The sequence below is a fragment of the Zeugodacus cucurbitae genome, chromosome 6 (assembly GCF_028554725.1).
Source record: "Zeugodacus cucurbitae isolate PBARC_wt_2022May chromosome 6, idZeuCucr1.2, whole genome shotgun sequence".
Taxonomy (NCBI): domain Eukaryota; kingdom Metazoa; phylum Arthropoda; class Insecta; order Diptera; family Tephritidae; genus Zeugodacus; species Zeugodacus cucurbitae.
The window spans coordinates 23,313,837-23,336,592 of NC_071671.1; the positions used below are offsets into that span (position 1 = coordinate 23,313,837).

The 22,756-nt window shown below is 34.9% G+C and overlaps 1 protein-coding gene across 2 annotated transcripts in view; it reads right to left on the minus strand.

Moving 5' to 3' along the window:
- LOC105210750 (uncharacterized) overlaps nucleotides 1-22,756 on the minus strand; it is a 289,405-nt gene that overhangs the window by 222,642 nt on the left and 44,007 nt on the right. The window contains exon 1 of one of the 2 annotated variants that reach the window (XM_054232931.1): nucleotides 10,076-10,164. The exons of the other annotated variant lie outside the window; for it this stretch is intronic. The gene's annotated coding sequence lies outside the window, so the exon portion shown is untranslated. Of the gene's footprint in view, nucleotides 1-10,075; nucleotides 10,165-22,756 lie in introns of those variants that run through there. 2 annotated transcript variants of the gene reach the window in all.

Below are 22,756 nucleotides of genomic sequence, written 5' to 3' on the forward strand. Positions count from 1 at the left end.
TCTATAGAAAGGTTGAAGACGGATCAGTTTTCAGCTTAGATCGCCAAGAATAATGTATTCAATAGGGCCACGAAAAGTCTTGAAATTTATTTAAAGCAGAGTAATGGTATGGTTCAACTTCAAAAATAAAGGGTTTAGATAAAGTAGTAACTTATTTTTGTGACTATTTGGGCAAGAGATGGCTTAATAGGTTACAAAGCTTTAAGAAAAAGTAAGTTGTCAAGTTAAATATCTAAGATAGGCAACATTTTTTAGATTGGAACTCCTTAAAGGTCTTCAAACCCCTATATGAAATAAATTCTCATTATGGGAATTGAAAAGTTGTCTATTAGTTAAATCAATTTAGAGCCAGTATGACTTTTTCAATAAAAAATGCAAAATAAAGTTTTAGAAATTTCAAATTAATTACATACTTCAGATCCAGATCACTTATAACTAGCGACAAAAAATGTTTTTAGAGAGAAGTAAAGCACAATTTACATACATTTTATTCGCTTAATAGAAGATTCATTACCACACCTTTAGTAAAGAATTATATCATAACCTCTAAAATAGATTTCTTTTGTGTCAATATAATCGAAAATCAGTTTTGGTATAGACGGACGAGTTGGCAATAAATCTCTTGAGCGATCCTTTATTGATGCATTATTTAATTAATTTATTGATAGAGACTAAAATCGACCCTTGGTGTATTTTTCAGGGGTTAAATTTTTGAATTTCGGTTCCCAACTCCATCATTAGGTTAGCTGAAAACTTAAAATGGATTGTAGTTCGCTTGCAGCCATCTCTCTCCCTTTAAATTTTCTAAAGATTCACGACATTTGACCTCACACACAAAAATCCACCATTATTTTTTGAGGTTAGATGGCTTGTAAGCAAGATCGAACGATTTCATGACACACTGTAAATATTCCAAATTTTTGGAATACTTTCAAGCATCATATAACTTTATAGTTGTTTAAAACACTTCAGAGTTTGGTTACACCGCGAAGGTCGGAGTGTCTTCTTGTGTCAATTATATACAACTTGTACATTTTGGGCCAGTTATCAGCTAATTAACCACACTTAATATCATCATAATCATTAATTATTTTGTAGTAAACAAAAAGTAATTAGAGACTGTTTACATTGAAAGTAGTGACCAACTAGTTGATTTCAAACTAGCATCGAATTAGTTACTTTGGTGCAACATACAAATTTGAAAGTACATATAATGGATAGTATTGCTTGTTTTAGTTATATGTAAATAATACTTCTGCCACTTTAATTGTACTATGTATGTACATAAGTACGTATGTCAGCAAATTGTATTAATATACACTCTCGCCACCTAATTAAACTAAATTCCACTTAATAGTGTCACAACCAAGCACAAATTTACACCCACTCACACACACACCACTTAGTTAATAGGTGTCAAAAAGTAGTTTTACACGTTTAATTAACTGGGTTATCGCATAATTGAAGAGCGGGTGAGCGAGAGAGTGAGAGAAAAGCGCACGAGTGCGCCAAATCCTTATCGCTACACACGCTGAACTGAACTGTAATGGGTGTAATGGCAACAAATACAGATTATCGCACTTCAATTGCAGCACATTTGCAGGCATTCTGTGTAACATAACCTCAAATATATACAAACAAATATGTATATATTATATACTATATACATATGTTTATATGTATAGTAGAAGTGCACATTTCTATAAACTGTATCTGCGTGTTTGCAATCATCATAATCCGTTATAAAAAATGTTGCTGACAGCTTACCAAATAAGGCACACACACGCATGCATATATTCAGAGAAGCACGCACTCGCTGCCCATTTAGCTCATCAGCCACCTCCTTCGCCGCTGCTGCTAACTTGAGCGCACACTTGACACCGATTTACGCATATACACAGAGTAATACATACAAACAGCAAATTCAAAGATTTTAATATATGACAACATTTTATTTAAAATGGACAAAAAAAATCAAGTAAGGAAGGGCTAAGTTCGGGTGTCCCCAAACATTTTATACTCTCGCAATTTATTTATTTAATTTTATTAATATAACAAACAATTTGACTCACATATTCGGCATATATATGAAATAAAATCCATTGAATGTTTGAAAAAAAAGTCCAATGAATATTAAGTACATATATGGGAGATAGATGAAGTTATGACCCGATTTCACGCATTGTTGACACTTAGACATATTATTAGAATAAACATATTCCCTCCTAATTCGTTCAAAATATCTGAGAGACTTATCTATATTTTCAGTAAAAAAAAATGGTAGAAGCACTAAGATCCTCATATTCGGTATATAGGGTCTTGAAAACTTATTGACCGATTTCGACGATTTTTAGAAGGGCGATGTCACTTTTTAAATGCAGTATTTTTAAAAAGTTCTGTTCCGATATCTTCACTAGTGCTTACTATATATACTGTAAAGTTAACTATTCAGATCGACTTCAAAGTTCTGGTATATAGGAAATAGGCGTGGTTGTGAACCGATTTGGACTATTTTCACAACATATACATAGCAAGCTAGGATATTATGAACCGAATTTCATTGAAATTGGTCGAGTAGTTTCGGATATGTCCGCGATTTTTACTCTTAAGTGGGTGTAGTACTTTTGTACTATCTTTATAATGAAATTTAAGGTTTCTGGTGGTTTTCCTTACTGAATTAAAGCATTTTTAGAAGTTTTCAACATAACCTTTTTATGGGAGGTGGGCGTGGTTATAATCAGAATTCCTCCATTTTTGGACTGTATAAAGTAGTACCAAAAAGAAACGACTCTAGAAAGTTTCCTGGATATAGCTTTAGTAGTTTGCTAGATATGTACAAAAAACTTAGTAGGGGGTGGGGCCCCTTCCCCACCTCCCCAAAAAAATTACATCCTCGTATGCCCCTTTATAGTGCGATCGTACATACAATAATACATAAATAGCTTAAACGTCTTCCAAGTTTCATCAAGATATCTCAATTTTTACTCAAGTTACAGCTTGCACGGACGGACGGACAGAAACACATCCGGATTTGAACTTTACTCGTCACCCTGATCATTTTGATATATATAAACCTGTATATAACTCGTTTAGTTTTAGGACTTACAACCAACTGTTATTTGAACAAAACTATAATACTCTCTTAGCAACTTTTGTTGCGAGAGTATAAAAAAACAACAACAAAATAACCTCCGCTGAAGAAGCATTTGTTTGTTTGTGCGCTGAACTACTATACTTTGCCTTTGGAGTGCCACTCGCCAGTCAACGCAGGCAGTCAGGCCAATTTATGAGCGCGCTGAATAAGAGATTGTGTGTGTGAGTGTATTTAGCTGTTCGCGCGCTTATATAAACGGGCTTGTATATCTGTATGTGTGTTTCTCAATGTGTCATTGTGTTAGTGCGTATTTGTGCATTTGAAATTTAATCCATATAAAGTAGCTGCAAAATGCGAAAGAGCTTGCAAAAAAGCAGTTACAATTGCGTATACATCATTCAGCTAAAGATTTATTTCAGTATTAAGTGGCGCAAGCACTAACACACAGACACATTGGACGCACACAAGCATATTGTACAACAAACAAGTGGAGATAATAAGCAAATATATGTATAGATATATACAAACAAACGTACATACATATATACATTATATAAATACACACATATAACTCTATAACAAAGCTTTAATATTTATATGCATATATCCACCGGAAGTGTAGCATACTTTTAGGCGGAATTCCCTTTCTCGCTCTTAAGCCCTGCGAAGTTTCGAATGTCAGGAAAAATGGATTTTGTTGCGCACAAAGGTGGTTGGAGTGGGTTTAATGTAATGCTGTGTTGGTGTGGGCAGCTGCTATTATGTTACACGCATGCATTATCGCACCTGTTCTACATATGTCTTTGCTATATACAGACATACACACATAAAGGCAGAAATATTTCACTAAATTAGCTGAAGCACACTTCCTTAACTCATTCAATGCCTCTTCGGTCCACATTTTGCCTAAGGATGTTGCCTTTTTTGGAGGGTTTGGTGACAGTTTGCGTATATCTAAGCTCTACTATATCAAGTGAGGGTTATATGATGTGGAAGAGCGCTATCTAAAATGCGTTTTTGTAAATCTTGTATACAAGAAGTGTATTAATTTTAATTTTAAATTATTTGAGACATTTCTAGTGTAAAATAAAGATAAAGAGGTATACACATTTTTTTCCCTAAAATCTGTAAATAAAAAAATAAATTTTAGTATTGAATCTACATATAATTAAAATATTATGCTTGGCATGTGAAAAAAATATTTGTAGTCTGTTTGCATCCCAAACTTATTCTCCACTGAAAATGTCACTTTTTGAGCCGAATTCTCGACGTTTGCGGGTCAAGCCTCTAGGGTCAAGCACTGGTCGATTAAATCGATTAAATCGTTTTATATCGATCTTGAACATTTGTGTCAACAGTAACCCAACAAAATATTTGTAGAGATCTGTTTGCTTCCCAAACTTATTCTCCACTGAAAATGTCACTTTTTTAGCCGAATTACCGACATTTGCGGAAAATTTTGCGGCTGAGTGCGGCTGAGTGTCATCGACATTTGTAACCGTTTTTATACCAAAAATAACTTACATTTACAAAAAAATACGGCGGAAGCAAAGTTGTAGACCCAATATTAAAATATTTTTTTATAATATTTACGTACTTTCAACGAACAAGTTTTAATTATGTGAAATTTCTATTACATATGTTGGCAACTCTTCTCCAAATATTATTTTCTAGTAAATAATTTTGAATAATTTTCATTGATTACAAATTATTTAATACATATTTTCAATTATCTACAATTCTGTATCTTTATTCGCCAAAGGCAGGGTTGCCAACGTATAGATAACTTTCTTATTAGTATCACAATACATATAATATAGGAATACATGCATACTAAGGATTAAATTGAATAGTCAAAAAATTATGTTTCACGTTAATAGGTGGCAACTCTGCAAAAAAAAAAATTTTTTTAAAACAATCTCACATTTTATAATGTGAGTTTTTATTAAAGTAACGTAATTTCCTAAAGCGACGGCAACAATACAAATAATATTTATTTTTCATTCAACAATTTAAATTTTTTTCGTTGAAGATAAATTATATTACTCAAATCTAATAATGACATATGGCAACTCTATATGATAATACCGTGCAAAAATTCTGAGTCAAGTTTTTTTGTTTCATTACAACTATTTTGGTTACAATTTTACTACAAATTTTTGTTGGCAACCCCAACAACTAGCGGTATTATTTCAGTTGGCAATATTAATAAAAATTATTTTTATGAATTATACTCTCATGCTCACGGCTATAACCGCGTAAGCGGTTTCTACGCCAGTTAAGTTAAGATACTCTCATGCTCATACAAAATACTACGAAAATATGTAATTCAGGGTTCCTTTGTTAACAAACTTTCCAATTTAGTGGTTTTGTGTTTGTATTTTTTTTAATTTTTAATTTAAAAATGGTTTCATTTTTGTATTGAGCTAATTATATACTAATTAAAAGTTAAATGGCACCCTAGAGCAAATTATTACTTAAATAAAATTTATGAAACATTAAATGCAGCAACGACCTTTGGTGAGCTTTCAGAATTTTGCAATTTTTATGTAGAAATTACTTTTGTGCTCAATATGAAATATTTAAATGGCTACTCTGGTTAAAATTAATACGACAAATAAATATTTAAAAGCTTGGGTTTACACTTGATATCAATTAAATTAATATGCGAGACAAACAAATTTTCCAAAATTAAAAAAAAAATTTTTAAAGAAAATATATGGCAACCCCTACTAACCCCTATTTAAAATAAAATGTATTACTATATCCCCACGACCCACAAGAGTACCCATACACGCAAATAGTAAATTGTTTAATAATAATATAATATTTTGTTCCCCTGTCTTTCCCCAGCATCCTGTATATTTGCATATAAAAGCCAACTTTGCGCACCCACAACCTTACACCTTTGTTTTTAAATACTTCGGAAACTGCAAACTTCGCACCAAAACTCTAAATGGCTTTTGTTTGCACGCATAACAGTACCTCGGTACAATATATACTCGTATATGTGGGTACAACTTTTACGCAACCACAACAACAAGCAAGCATTTTGCAAGGAAATTTTTGTTTTCTTGTTGTTGTTTTTGCTTTTTCCACTTTTTTATCGGCATCAAACAAAAGTGCAAAGCAACTTAAGCTCAACGCTTTTGTGATTTTCATAACTGATAAATTTATTTATGTAGTCAATTTGAGTTTGGCAAACGCCTGTGTGTATGCTACATAAATGTGTTTTAAGCACATTACTTGGGCAACCCACACACAATATTTGCCGCCAATGACAACTGGCATGCATATACACAAGTGTTTTAATAAATGTTTACTTGTGTGGAAGTATTATCGTCTGTGCCTGTGTTTGCATGTGGCAATAAATCCTCATTGTAAGCACGAATCTACTTTACTCGCTCCGTCTGTACCCTTTCAACTGCTACTGCCGCGGCCATCGTCGAAAAACTTTGTTCAGCGGATTAATGTGTTCACCGGCAGCTTAATGGCACTTAAATACGTTGCAACATGATTGTGGCACGCGTTGCATATGTGAAGATAAACATACCTTCATTCATATATATACGAGTATGTGGTTACTTATATCAAATGCTGTTATGTGTGGGCATAATGAGCGCTAACGGGTATATACGGATAACTGTATATTTATATGTATATAAATCGTTGTCGGTTGAGAGACTATATGCCTACAAGTACTTACAAGCACATAAATATTCAATCCTTGAGCATATTTGTTGGAAAGTATTAATGTGAAGGCATAGAGAGTTTATTTGGATTATTGAAATATTTATAGCAGCAGCAGCTACTTGGTGTGACTCTACACCTGTAAACTGATATGCGTTTGAATTTCCGCAGCTTTATGGTACGACAACTTTAAGCTCTGACACGTACACGCACACACACATACATATACATAACCTCCAAACACTCAACGACATTTGCTATAGTACTAGCTGGTTGCAGCGATAGCAGAAGTATCTTTTAGGCGCTGTTCTCAGTAAAAACATATACATATAAACACCTTTACAAACATAGCATTGAAAAACTTTACTACACTCTGACTGCCTACACTCTGACTCATTGTCATTGACTCTCCCTCTGTCTCACTCTGACATACAAAATAATTGAATTGCAAAGTTACCAAAAGTTTAACAGGTTTTTGAATAGGCTTTAAATGGATTTGAATGTCATGGTGTAGGCTTTTTTAAATCTACTTTTACACTTTTTCGTTTTTTGCCAAAAGCTTGGGTATAAAAGTTTCAGCAATCCATGAAGTGCGAGAGGTCACATATGTGGCATATACGTGCAAATATGCTTTAATTTATATGTAGTTTCACACACAATCAAGCAGTTATACACTTTGCATAGCATACTTTTGAGCTGCGTTACAAATTTTTGTAGAAATCAACTTGAGACTCAGCTATATGAATTGCAAAATAAAACAAATTTAAATAAAAGACAATTCAACACATTAAGTTTCAAATCTTTGTTAAATACTGGCTTCATCATTGAAGAATTGAGTAAAATATAAGATGACATAGCATACATTTAGGGTTTAAATACAATAATGTATTTCAACGACATTTTTAAAGCTAGAAGAAACTTCTTAGTGTGTTTACTTCGTGTTTAATATTTTCTTTTTGATTGCGAGAAATTGCAAGACAGTTCTTTTGGAAGTTATTGAATTTCAGGGTCCTAGAAGAGTTATAATAATAACTTACAATGAACATAATGAATTCGTTCTCGATCTGAATATACAATTATTTTACTTATTTAAATCTGCGCTCTTAAAAGTATGTAACATATAAAATTTTGAAACAAATAGTGATAACCTCCTTCTTACTGAAGGTTTTCTCAAATACAACGTCTCTCTCTAAGTTTTTATACTTATTTATCGAAATTTTTTATTTGTGCTCTCAAATATGTTTGTAAGGACATATATTTTATTGTATTTTTGCCTCAACATTTTCGACTATCTCGAAGCTTTAGTAGTTTTTTGACGAAGTCCAGCTTTTAAATCAAGCAAATAAAGTTGAGTAAAAATTTTGGCTAAAAACAGCGATTCTTTAATTTATAATGAATCATACTTTAAGCATGGATATTATAAACTTGCTACAAACTCTTATTTTATAAGGCAACAGTTTATCGTATCGATATAATAAGAAACTTTGAACGAACTCTGGTAACAAAGTTGGAAACTAAGTAAATGGCGGGAATTTAAACAAAAATATCGACCTATCTTCGTAAAAGATGATCTTAATTCAAGGCTTAAGATTAGTCAAGTTATCCTAAGAAATAAAAAAGTTGTATGTTTTGTAACATAAATCACCTAAGGTGGTTCTCTGGCTATATGAAACTATAGTCAAGCCGATGCTTAGCCGCGAGAGCTGCTGTTAGACTTAGGGAATCCGGGTCTATAGACGAGTGCGTGCCTGGGCACTCAAGTATCCTCGCACACTTCGACTACATCCCGAGGTTATTGGATCATCTCAAGGGACGTTTGGACGGGAAGGAGTCGTTGGAGTAGAGGAGCGGTGAGCTTTTTCACCGTTGGGTCGAAGTTGGCGGGGAAGTTTACTGTCGAGAGCTTCGCATCAACCTTAGTTTCATGCTTCCCGAGTATTGCAGCGTTTTTCAAGATCGGTCCAACACATGCGTAGTCGCAAGATCCTTCTGGCCTAAGGTAAACCGCGGTAGATCTACCGAACTTTTCGTCCTCAGTAAACCTTACATCTCCTTAGTCGTAGGGGTTCTTACTGGCCATTGTTCCATCGCGATCCACGCTGTAAGGTTAAAAATCTTACCGGACGCTAGCTGCAGAAGCTGCATGGAGGTGGATGAGGGAAAATCGTTTCATCACTACCTTCTAAAATGTGCCGCTTTGCGAAATCAAGAAAAAAATTTCTTGGATCTCGCTTTTTCGTTAAAAATCTCTGCAGATTTGTAGTGGGTTCAGGGCGCTTTGTCGACTTCTAATTGTTATTCTATGGGGGATCCAGGCTTCACAAAGGACAATATTTTAAATTCTACGTGTGTTTCCCTTTGGGAAACAACCTTACAACCTAACCTAACAAGACTTAGAGCAGATTATCATCACAAGCAAAATTTTCAACTATACTTATGTATGTGCAAAAAAGTGAGAGCTCATTACTTTTGGAAATATATTCAAATAAGGACGTTTTAGTTTAATATTCCTAGAAACTTGTAGAATGCATGCTCCTTGAACATCTGCAAGGACTTACATGAATAACAATAAACAAACTTTTTAAAATAAATAGTTCAATTAAATTTTGGATGACTTTCCTGCATATAATCAACTGAGAATGTACACTTTTTCGCCTAAAATATATTAGGAAAACAAAATCGCAAGAAAAATATTCTAAATTATCAAATCACACATTATCAATGACCAAACCGAACTTTGCCAGATGCAATCTCAAAACTACTTCGAGTGTATCAGTGATACTTTCAGCGGTGGATTCGTGGATTCATACCGCTAATGGAATGAAAAAGAAGCGTCCACAGCCACTCAGATAACAAATGAATTCAATTTACAATTAATGACAGATATCACTTATTTGATAGCTTGAAAATGGCACCAAAGCAACCATAATTTAGACAAGTATATTTTTTAACTCATGTTAAACAAATCTTCGATGTGGTTATAGATGCTTAAGCTTTTCTGTAGCATTATATTACTTTTTTAAACCGTTTAAGAAGTTAATTGAAGTCCGAATGAAATTATACATTTGCGCCTATAATTATACCAACTCCATGTAATAATTTATCAAACATTTTGCTGAAACACACACATTTTAGGCTATTTCACGATTTACTCTGAATTATCAATGTATTACATAAATAATTATATATATCGAGGCTCAAGCGTACATTCTCTGAAAAACTTTAAAATGCTCAAGCAAAATTTTATTTCTTCGTTTTCTTATTTGAATATATAGTAAATTATGTCATTACCTAAATTTACACTTTCTTGCCGCCACTCCCTAATTCGCCACTTATAAATCAAATCAACTTGAATTTCTCAAATGTGAATCACAACAACAAAAAGACCAAAAACACAAAGCACCCTCGCCTTACACATAAATTTCGCTTTGAATTCAAATGCTTTGATGATAAAACATTTTATTAGTCAAATTAATAGTCATTGCCATGACGAAATAAAATTCGTGGCTATCTACCTTTGCGTTTTTATGACTAAAGAAAACTAAAAAATAAAAAAACCAAAGAATTTCAAAAATGAATCACAGCACCGCTGCCACAAAATCATATAAGGGCAGCACAAAGGTCAACATTTTGTATTTGCTGATAAGCAGAAAAGAAGAAATCAGCGTCACCATGGGGCCGAACGAACACATTTTTAGCATGGCGTGCGTTGCGCTTTTTATAGCTAAAGGGAGCTTAAAAGCATCGGCCTCCCTCTCTACCTTATATGTAGATGGTAACTCAGGGGGAAAAATTTGTGACTTCAGCATATTTGTCTACCTAGCAAGGTGCCAAACATTTCACTTGACCTGAGAGAGCCGAGCATGATTTTCATTTTATTTTCAGAGCCAACTGGAGACCCCATGCACAAGAGACGAAGAGGCGACGACTAATGTGCTGCAAAAGGAAATTAGAGAAATTAAAATGGGGAAAAAGTGAGGAGGATGGAGAAAGAAGTGGAGAAAGTAAAAATAAAAATACAAGAATAAGAATAAAAATAAAAATAAAAATAAAAATAAAAATTACAACAAAACATACAAAAAATATAACAACAACAAATTTCTCAAAAAAGGTGCAAAAACTGTACGCATAGCAAATAAAATCAAATTAAAGTCAAATTAAAAGTGAGCTGGGCGTTTTGCTGTGAAGCTGAACTAATCACATTAAGAAGTGTAGAATGCATGTGGTTGTGCGTGTGCCTTGAAAGGGACCTAAAGGCAGGTGAGCGTGGTGAGTTGACAGAGAGAGTAGAATAACAGCAGGAGACCGAGCCTAACTAACAACCTTTAAAAGTAGTTAGGACTGCCGAACAACAACAAGCAAACATAAATAGAAAAAGTCACGCACAGACACACATAAACACACACACAAACAGGGAGACTCAGACCCCAGCAGTTACTTTGACGTTTCAATGCTTGAAAAACCCTGAGGTAGACATTTCCGAACTACGAAAATAACTAACATTGAATTGAGGCCCAATTAAAGGGCAGCCAGTACAAGTAGAAAGACATGAGCAACACAATTGACGACATGAAAACCAACGGTACAGCGAATATGTATGGAAAAAGAGAGAAAAGCAAGAAAACATACGAAATAAATGATAAAAGCTGGCAGGACCAGAGGACTGTAGGCGAAATATTTGCATATAAATCTGTGATGGACAACAAAAATATACACAGAAACAACAACATACATACATACATGTCCATACACTTACTTACTTCTATATGTGTATATCTGTAGATTTGTGTATAATTCCAAGTACATAAAAAAGGACTAGAGGCAACTAAACTGAAATACGCATAATACTTACAACACTAAAAGGGACCAACTGGCAAAATCCAAAAAACAACAACAATAAATGTATGGACAACAACAACTATACCTAGTGATAACAGCAAATATTTCTGTTGGCAATCCCACGCAGGTGGTAAGTATGTTGCTGGCAATGTGAAAAGTGTAGCATACATTTAGGCGATTTAGCTATTTTAGCCACAACGACGAAACGACGGCTTTACCACACGTAACACTCTAGTCGGCAGCTTGCCGTATAATAATTGACAATGACAAGAGCAAAATAATGCAAAAATACATTAGGACAGTCAGTACAATAAGTTGGAAGACAGGAGTTAGACAGGAAGAAAAGCATTGGGTTGATGAGACTGCGAAAATGAAATTGGTTGTGCTTAAGGAAACCCGCAAAAAATCATTTAGATTTGAATGAAGAGGCATACTAAACCGAAAAAAAATGGTTTGAATGCGAGAAAAATTCAAATGAAATACAGCTAACGGGCATATTTAAAGTACACATATGTATTTTGTAGGCAGTGATGTTTTGTGAGTGGTAGCAGAGATGCATTTACATATTTATGGCTACCTTTACGCATTTAAATACATACACGCATGTGAGAGAGTATATGGATATGTAGTCCCTGTATGCCTCCAGCACACATCCTCAGTTGCTTACAGCAAAATTACCAAAATGAACACTTGAGTTTGTGGCTTGAGCATTTACTTATTGTTGTTTTTATTATTATTTTTTACAGTGTAAGTACTTATGGAAATTAGTTGTAATAATGTGATGAGTGTTGAGTGAGGTTGAGATTCAATGCGGTCAGTAATACAAAAGGAGGGTATATGCTTTGTACATTAGCAGGGACTGAATCTGTTCACAAATGCTTTATTAGAGATTTTAGAACGATTTTTTCTGATAAGTATAAGTTTTGAAACCTTCCTGTAATACCAGACAATAATAATAAATCCATCAGTGCAACAAATAACCCCACTTCTTTCGAGAAAAAGCGTTTAGAAACCAAATTATGCTACTTATTCTAGGAACAAAGGATCAGGTCCACTTTCTTAAACCTCTCTTCAAAGAAAGAGGGACGTACAGATATTAATGCAAGTGATATTAAGTAACAATAGAACGAGAGGAAGAGATAGATAAAGAAAAAAAAAGAGAGAGAGATGGTGGGAGTGAGGGAAAGAGATACAGAGCAAAATAGAGAAATAGGGAATAAGAGAGAAAGCGAATGAGATATAGGAAAGAATATAGAGAGCAAGAGAATAAGAGAGATAGGAAGAAAGAAGTGAGAGAGAGAGTGAATGAAACAAAATATGAGTATAATAAAGGAGGGAGAGAGGTCCTAAATGATTATAAAGCTAGACTGAAAAAGAACGAGAGGAGGAATGAGAGAGAGTGACCATAAATAAGAACAGAAATAGCAAAGGAAACGGAGGAAGAGAGATCTTATTTGCTGTAAAAACACATAACATTAATTAAATACGCTCTTCCCGCACTTAACATCATTCGAGAGTCAACAAAGCATTTACCTGCCAGAAAGGAATTTTACTGGATCTACTCGCTGATTTTGACTACGAAGGCGATATTTCTCAGCATAACTAACGAATCCGGGGGGCAGCAGGTTATTTCAAGCTTGCAATACCGCAAATGAAATGATTTTTCAAAATACGTAGAATGGTACAACCACGTCGAAGAAATATACATACATATATTGGAACCACGAACGGAAAGGCTACAATGCAACTCTGTGAGTCAGTGTTCGAATTTTAAATCCAGAGGGTTAAATTAAGTCAGCAATTTTCTCAAAAATGGTTTACAACTTATCATTGCACATCAATCCACCAACACAAAAATAACTACTTCATATAATCACTCTAACCAACTAGTACCGGTTGTCAATTGAAATTCAAAATCACAACAGCGACAACAATTCAAAATATTAAACTTTGCAAAAATTTTGCTTTTAAACTTCCATAAAACTCAAATTTCGTTAACGACATCCTTTCAAAATAATGCGCCTCTGCACAAGTTCTATAAAGTGTGCTCCAAAGTGGAAAAACAAAAACGGAGAAACAAAAACTATCAGCATTACAACCAACTAGTGACTCACATAACGAGCACTCCGAAATTGGACTTACGAGTAGTCAGTTTTTTTTACTCAAATATAAGAACTGCCAGCTGACTGCGTGGAACAGCAGAAACGCTTTAAGCGTTTGCCAACCCAAAACTATCACCGAACTACTACAAGTAGACGACAAAGTACTTAAGGAAATAGAACGGAGTAGAAGCAACTAAAATGCAACGAGATGCGACATAACCCAATATAACTGTAATAAAAAGCAACAACAAACGACGCAATTTAAGCAACTCAATGCAACAGAAGAGGTAAAGTAAGAGCGTGTGCTAGCGACGATGAGAAGGATGCCGAACGCAAGCACGAAGCAGCAGCGTGCAACGAAAACTGACAGCAGACAAGAAGATATGTGTAGAATAAAAAACATTGCATACTTTTGTGCGCCACAACCGAACAGAAGGCGTGCCCTTGAGCACGAACATTAAGAAGAATGGGCGGGCGGCAGTAGCAGCGGTTTTCTTCGATTGAAGCCGAGTGCAAAGCCAACACTTGAGTGTATAAGTGAGAAGGTTGAGTTCGGGAGGGAGAATGAATGACAAAAAGCGGGTAACAGCTAAAAAAGCGTTGTTCCCATGAGGCATGCCAACATATGGTGCTTACAGATATAGATGTTTGTGAGGTTAATAGCACCCCTGCAGGGAAGATAATTTGTAGTTTGACATACATTTGGCGATTCTAAGAATGGGACTTCTGGAGTGGTTACACAACACGGCTACCAGCTCTAGAACTAAAAAACTTCTGTCCACAAATTTATATTCGAAGAAAAACTATATTTGAGTTTTTCTTTTGAAGTCACTTCATGGACTCCGATTTTTTGTCTTTATTATTAAGCTTATTATACTTAGCCGAACGCAATTTGAAGATATGAAAGCTTTAAAGGTTCTTCTTTCGAAAATTGTTTCCAAATGTGATAAACTTTGAATTTTTAGCCTCGTTATTCAGTCTTCAAGTCATTTCCAAAGCTCTTCAGTCCCCTTCTTTCAAACAAGAATTCTCTCGAAAGCTTCAAGAATTTTAAGCTTCTAAGCAAATCTCTGAGTCCCCTTCTTTCAAACAAGAATTCTCTCGAAACATCTTATGTTATTATTCAGAACTTCTTTCTTTCAAACGAGGTTTGTCTTGTTGATCAGAAAACAAGTAAATCTAGCCTTAAATTTAATTTGTGTTAAAATTGAAGCCGAAACTGTTATAGAAAGTCCATCTTGATGAAGCTTAGAACTAAGGCTAAAAGGAAAGTTCGGAAAGGGAAAGTTAAAAAGCTCATTGCAAGATCATATATTCGCTCGAAATAAGTATTTTAGCTTCAAAACGAATTGAAAGAAAAAGTCTTGCCCTTTGTTCCAACGAAGCCTTTAAAACTGTTCCACTAAGCTAATAGAACCCTTGAATTTCTACATTTATTCTCAAATTACAAGAATTCTTTAGGTTGTATCTCACTCATCGCAATCTATTTCTCTCCATCTTCGAAATCATATCTTCCTCTCTCTCCGAAATATCTCTTTCTCTCTTTATCCCTCTCTCTTGGTATTTTCTCAAAACTATTATTTATAAGAGCCGATTATCTCTCTCCGGAATCTATTTATCTCACTGGATATTCGAAATATTTCTGCCCCTCTCAACGAAATATCTCTTTCTCATTGTATCTCTTTTGGGCTTACTTCAAAACAATTTTTCTAAGTTCCGATTATATCTCTCCGCAATATCTTATTGTCTCACTCTATTCGAAATGTATTACTTCTAAGTCCCAAACTTCTTGACTATCAGAAAATCTGTACATATCTAGAGTGGGATCACCAACTCAAGTTGAGAGACTGGAGCCTAAACTTCCTCGATACCACTTCCACAAAGATAAAAACTCCAAACCATCTCGTAAAAAATCGCTTTCCCTACAGGGCATCTCCTCTACTCTCACTTGGCATGTAACCCGAGCCGGGCTAAAAGGTGGTGCAAGAAACTTAGACGGATCAATTCATGTTCGAGCGTCGTTTGTCATATTGAAAGTGACATGAAGTGAAGTACTGTGCAGTTAAGTGGTGTGCAGCGACTACTTAAACGCTTAAAGCATTTAAATTTCAGATTGTATAAAGGAAATAAGTAGAGTGGGCTGCGGCACAGCGCGCACATATGGCAAGGAAATAAGAAGTGGATTTCCAAGAAAAATATATTTCTTTATATATAAGTAACAAGTGAGGGTCCCAAGCAGCCGCTAAGTGGCTTGCTCACAGCAGCAGTGGCACCGCACAGAGCATTGCCGAAAATATAACTAATGCATGTTTATATAAGTGCGATCCATATATATATTTTTTTTGGCTGCCATCAAGTGATTCAGCTCAATGGCAGAGCAAATCAAACAAGTTCACTGGAAAAAATAATAACAACAACAACTGTTTGCAACGACTAATGTTATGCGCTGCGAAAAGGCTGCGAGACTGCCACAGCGCAGTGATTGAATGTGATTTGAAAGCGTAAAAAAAGAAATTATAAAACCCAAAGCAAATAACTAATGTGTGGGAAGGGTGGGTGTTGAGTTGCCGTTGTCAAGTGTGCGGCGCTCGAAAGGTTGAAAGCAAGCTGTGTCGCATGGCGGAGTCATGTGTAAAATGGATGGCAATGAATTTGCTGTTTTTTTTCCTTTTTTTCCTTTAACACACTTTCGCTCTTTCACTCTCCTCTACATTAAAGGACGCAGGTTTTAACATTAAAAGCATTGAAGCCTCTTCTGCTCCACTGCCAGCACCCACCCACGTATGTCGAACAACTCAAACAAGTGTAAAGCGATAAAAAATAAATATATTTCAGCCGACAAGCACTCATTTGAGGCCGTGTAAAATGGCAAAGAGGCATGCACACACATACATACATAGGTTACATATGTCTTTAAAGGAGCACCATATATGTAAGTGTTAACTGCACATTTTAGGCATCACATGTGCTCACAAACACGCACATTCACCCATGCAAAAGCATTTAACTCACTCACTCTTTCTCTCTCTCCCCCCATTCACTACCTCTCTCTTTTAGGAACGCCAGTGAGCGATGTGTCTGCTTTGGCGTTTAATTCATGTTTGTGCGCATAGCGCATTAAAGTTCATGTTCAACAAGCTTGTCAACAGGCGTAACAACTGCAGCGTACAACAATAACAACAACAACACTACCAAAAGCAATAACAAAATTATTTGAAATTGTCACTAAAATCAATGCTTTTCCATACACAAGCACATACTCACATTCATCAATGTGTTTGTGTGTTTTTGTGTTCGTGTTTACATACTTTTACACGCCACTGTAGTATAATGAAAACGCATTCAGTTGCAGTTACTTTGGCGCCAGTGTGTAGTTAGTAGGTTGCTCATACGCCGTGGATGACATTGATAGACACACACAGTAACTACTTGCATCAACAACTACTTTTTTTCTACTACAACAACAACAACTACAGCAGGAACTTAACTGCGCAGTTATTGACTGTCACTCAATGTTGAAGGACACTCGATCTGGGTGAATGTCAGCGGCAAATGTTTAAATGTGTCATTAGTTGAAGAATGAGTGGTGAGAGACTTGAAAGATTTGTTCAAACTAAGCGAGTGAGCATTAACATAATTGAAGGTTCTTATTTTTTAGAAATGAATATTGTTAATGATTTCACAGAGAACTACAAAGCTTTGTTAAAAGGAGTCTTTTAGTCTAAATAATTTCCATGGTGAAGAGTAGTAAACGATGTTCAAGGTTGTTTGAGCATAATATGGTACAGGATTGTCTCTTTATATTTATGCAAACAGTTTTGAAAACCACAGGTGTGTGAACTCACAAACATTTGATAAACGAGGTCTTGGAAAGTCATTTCAAACAGCAACAGCCCTTATTCGACCCTATTAGAGCAACTAAATAAGCGGAGATAATGATTATATACTGTCCCCACTTTGATTTCAGAAGATATTTTAGAGACTCTTGAACAAAACCAAGTCCGGCATCATCTCAGCTCACCATATAGCCCGACTTTATTCATCAAAGATAACGCAATTCGACCCATATATTCGGCATGAAATCCAAGAGAATAACGAAAATCATTATATATAATATATGAGGGCTGAGGTAATTCTTGAACCGATTTCACTCATTTTCACCACCAAGCTACAGTATATTCAAGATTTTACAATCACTTCATTTTGCTAGTATATCTCACATATTAACCGATATATGCAGTTAAAGCCCACCAGAAGTATGATAATCAGAATATAAGGTATCTGGCAGCTAGGGAAAGTTATGACCCGATTTTAACAATTTTTACAGAGACGCACTATTATAAGAAAAAGATTCTCAATGAATTAAATTTAAAAATCTGAGAGATTTACCGATATTTTCGATGAAAAATTACCCTTAGGCACTGAGGTCTTCAGGTTCGATATCCAGGGCATTGAAAAGTTATAGTCCGACAATTACAAAATTTGTCCACAAGTGATGCCACAGCTCAAATACAGTATTTTTGTAATGTTTTATTCCGCTAGCTTCATTGGTTCTTGATGTAAATATTATTTAGTGAAGAAATCAGATGGAATTCAAAATTGAATTATATGGGAAGTAGGCGTGGTTGTGAATGCATTTCGCCCATTATCCGTTCGTGTTATCAGGATGTCAAGAAAACATTATATACCGAATTTCATTGAAATCAGCCGAGTTCTTTCAAAGATAAATGTTTTTGACCCATAAGTGGGCGACGCCACGCCCATATTCCATTTTTTTTAAGTCTGAGTGCAGTTTCCTTCAGGCATTTCTTCTATAAAATTTAGTCCCAACCTTTGTATGGGAGGTGGGCGTGTCTATTATCCGTTTCAACGATTTCCATGGTGTGTGATGGGGTACGTAAGGGAAGTGACTGCAGAAAGTTTGGTTTACATAGCATTATTGGTTTGCAAGATATATACAAAAAACCCTACTTTGTTGTGAGAGAATAATAACACTGTGATAGTTTTTTTCAAAAAAAAAAAAGACAAGACCAAATTCGACGGTTTCCCCCTATTTCGGGTCCTACGAATCGAACTGCATCATTACTTTTTTGAGTTACAATCATGGTTTCATACAAAAGTTTTTGTTGAAGTTTTTCATCAAAGTTGCCCATTGTAAGAGAAAGGCACATTTTTCTTCGGTCTAACTTTTTTAATGTTGACTTTTTTGGTAAACTTTCTTCCAAAATCCATGTTTTTTGTGTCCTTATAGCCAATATGTCGAAAAAACTGAAATTTAATCCATTTTTTTAATGTTTTTTCCCTCACGTTTCGTGAATATTTTAATTTACCCTTTGATACTTATACATTAAGTGACATCTTGTAATAGTAAGAAACTTAAGCAAAGACAACGTTCTGAGCAAACTAACCATTAGAAAAAAAACTTAACAAAATTTGTATTTTTTAAAAAAGCTACACTAACTATGTTTGTGTGCTATTTTATTTTTTTTTTTTTTTGTATCTTATAAGTATCATAAATTTGTACACAATATTTAAATTAAATTTAATAAGAATCATTTATCAGTGTCCAACACAAATCAGCAAGCAACGGGTCAAGCTTTTAACCACTGCACTGATAAGCAATAACAATAAGTAACGTTTGAAAGAAACGTGCTTGCCTAAGAGTCAAAATTTAAGCATAGATTGCAAAGAATAGAGATAGAGGGGAAAAAATGGATTAAATTTCATTTTTTTCGACATATAGGCTATAAGGACACAAAAAACATTGATTTTGGGGTTTATAGTCATCTAAGAACTCAAAGACGGACTTATTCTGAGAAGCTTTGCCAAAGAAAGTTTACCAAAAAAGCCAACATTAAAAAAGTTAGAGTCCGAAGAAAAATGTGCCTTTCTCTTACAATGGGCAACTTTGATGAAAAACTTCAACAAAATTTTTTGTATGAAACCATGATTGTAACTCAAAAAAGTAATGATGCAGTTCGATTCGTAGGACCCAAAATGGGGGGAAACCGTCGAATTTGGTCTTGTCTTTTTTTTTTGACTATCACAGTGTAATCAAAAGAAATACGGAACCTCATTTAAATTTTGCAAGTAGTCATTTCATTATTTGACAATCACACGTAGACTATATTTCGAGGTTAAGCCATGGTTAATGCTGGAGAAGTGACCGAGCCATTAGTTTTCGTACACCACGACCGAAACATTTGTCTGAAGTACGCACTCTTTTCTCAATACTGTTTCAAATCAAAAGATGTAGTCAAAAAGATTCGAAATTAATAAAAAAAATTGGAAGTTAGGTTTCCCTGCCAGACCAAGCACTTGCAAAATTAGTCGCTCTTATGTGCTTTAATAGTAAACCAAGATAGTCAAAGGACAGGTTTCTCACGTGCTGAGAATGCCGACAAGACGTAGACTTCGAACGTGGTAGCCGATAAAGCGGTGAAATTGAAAAAAATTTTCTATCTGAATATAAGACAAGCGAAACTCTATCTTGAGCCCTCTAATGTTTTTTGCCGTCTCTTAGAACTTTTCTGAAGCTGTTTATCTTAATTTGTTTTTTTTTTTTTAATATATGCAGCATTATTTAAGGTAATAGTTGACTATTATATTTCCTGGCGAGTTCGTTACAACAATTTAAGACTGTAGTTGAAACCAATCAATTAAATACAAAATATTATTTCAATTTGAAACATTTTTTTTCGAGTAGAATCACAGTTCTTATCAACCTTTCGCTTAACTTTTCCTACATCACTTTCATGCTTCAGATTGCTACAAACTTTTCACATCAACAACACTTTTCAAAAATCGAATTTAGACATTTCAATTTAAACGAAATCGAATACTTCACAAATGCAACCCTGAAATTAAAGGCTAAAATATGGAAAACAAAAACAAATCAAAAGTGTTAACTTCAACCTTGTCATGTCAGAGAAAAGGCATGACGGCATATTGAATAGCATTCTCCAAGCACACACATACAACAACAAATGCTATTACATTATTCAAAATTGACTCACACTCCACAGACACACACATGGGCAACCATCTCCAGTGTAACAAAGCACTCACTTTCACTCAAATGCAAACACACATACACAACTCAAGAGTTCGACTTTCTTTTGCCGTTTGCGGTGAAATAGAATTTGCGCGCTGTCAGCTTGTATTTGCTGGTGAAACTAATGGAAATTATCAACCTTCAAGTGGGAATCTATACTTTCGCACTTGTATATGTGTGTGTGTGTGTGTGTGTATTGAGAGGGTTTAGATTGAAATATGGTGCGCCATGAGATGTACGAGTATGTGTTATATAATAGCAACAAAAGTGTGGAGACAGTGTAGCCGATGGCGCAGCAGCATCAGCAGAAAGTGACAGCCTTGACATGTGACTCCCTAAAGAAATCATGCAAGAATGTAATAATATAAAGAAGGAGGGCACAACAAAACGTCAAAGAATCAAAGATTTCGAGAGCGAGTAAATGAAGTGCGAGGAAATGCGATATGGCTGTTGATAGATGGAGGACTGGGATTTTGAAAATGGAGATGAGTAACGGAGTACGAGAAAGTTTTTTAAAGAAAATGAAATATTAGATTACTTCAATAAAGTGGACAGGTTTGGTACTTCTGATAAGAAATACATATTTTTTTGCATTTGAGTCACACTGTATTTTACTTAATGTTTTGTCGATAAACCATAGGTACTCAATTTAGACGCAAAATTATATTTTATTTTCGCTTGGATTTGATTGTCATTGAGTATTAAATCACTTTAGACATCCTGTATGCGTCTAATGTTGTCAAAAACATCAGATATGTACAATATGACTATACTAGTTTGACACTTCCGACAGGACTAAATATTTCCACCATTTTCGTAAATATTAGGTTTTTTACACCAAGATCTGTGGTTTTGCAAACTTATCAATCATATATTAAAAATGATGGAGAGGCTTTAAGTACTTGGTTTAGTTCAAAAAGGGTCTGACGAACAAATGATCTGTTGACAAAATTCGATGCAGTTTCTTTTCATTAGATTTTGAAGCATTGCCTTCAATATCGTCAAAAACTTCTGATATGTGCTATATGACTCGATAATGTCCTTATAAAGGTGTTTGATACTTCCAATAGTACTAGTACTCAGCATTAATGTCGTAAATATTAGTTTTAATCATATAGGTTACTCTGTATTTCAATATAAACTAAATAATGAAATCTGAAAATTTGGTCCACTATAGATATATATAAAAATACTGGATTTAAACGCAAATACCGGTGATTTATTATTCAAACACTCTGAAATTTTGCTTCCTAGGTTGTCAGAAAGTCAGATGGGTACAATATAGGATTTCTGTAGATAATAATACATCAAACATATGGCTTAGTAAAATACATAAGATACTACTGTACCAAAACATTTCATAATGAAGTTTTGGAACTTTGAGGGGTTCATTCCCTTTTAATATTCCCTATGTTGTTCCAATAAACTCTATTCCAAAGAGAGTGGAATCCCAGGACTAAAAGATTCTCAGAATTCTTCCGAAAAAGAAGCCCAGTACTTTCCGAGAACGTTTTCATTCAGCCGATATCTAGGTCTAGGTCATACCTAGGTCTAATCTATATGTTCTAAACACCATAAGGGCTCTCAAGCGGTTCTCTACCGAAAAGGTAACGAGCACTTTTCAACAAATTTAGTCAAATATAACCCAATTCGCAGATTACGACTAAACAACTTAAATACTTCGTAAGCTCAATTACTTGTAAGTCAGCCCGCGAACAACGCCCACTCTCTGCCTTCCGACTCCTCACTTCTCCAACCGCCAACTTCTGTATTTATGTTACGTAACCCCCGTTACTTCCATAGTCTACTTACTAGACTCTAATTTATGCATACCTCTTGTCAATTTTCATTTATTTATTCGTTAATTTTAAAAAGCCGAAAAGTTAATAAGCAAACCGAAGGCAAGCAAAGTCATTTACGGCGGCCGGTGAAAGGGATGGGGAATTGCTTCGCGGCGCACACAAGCACATGCGAATT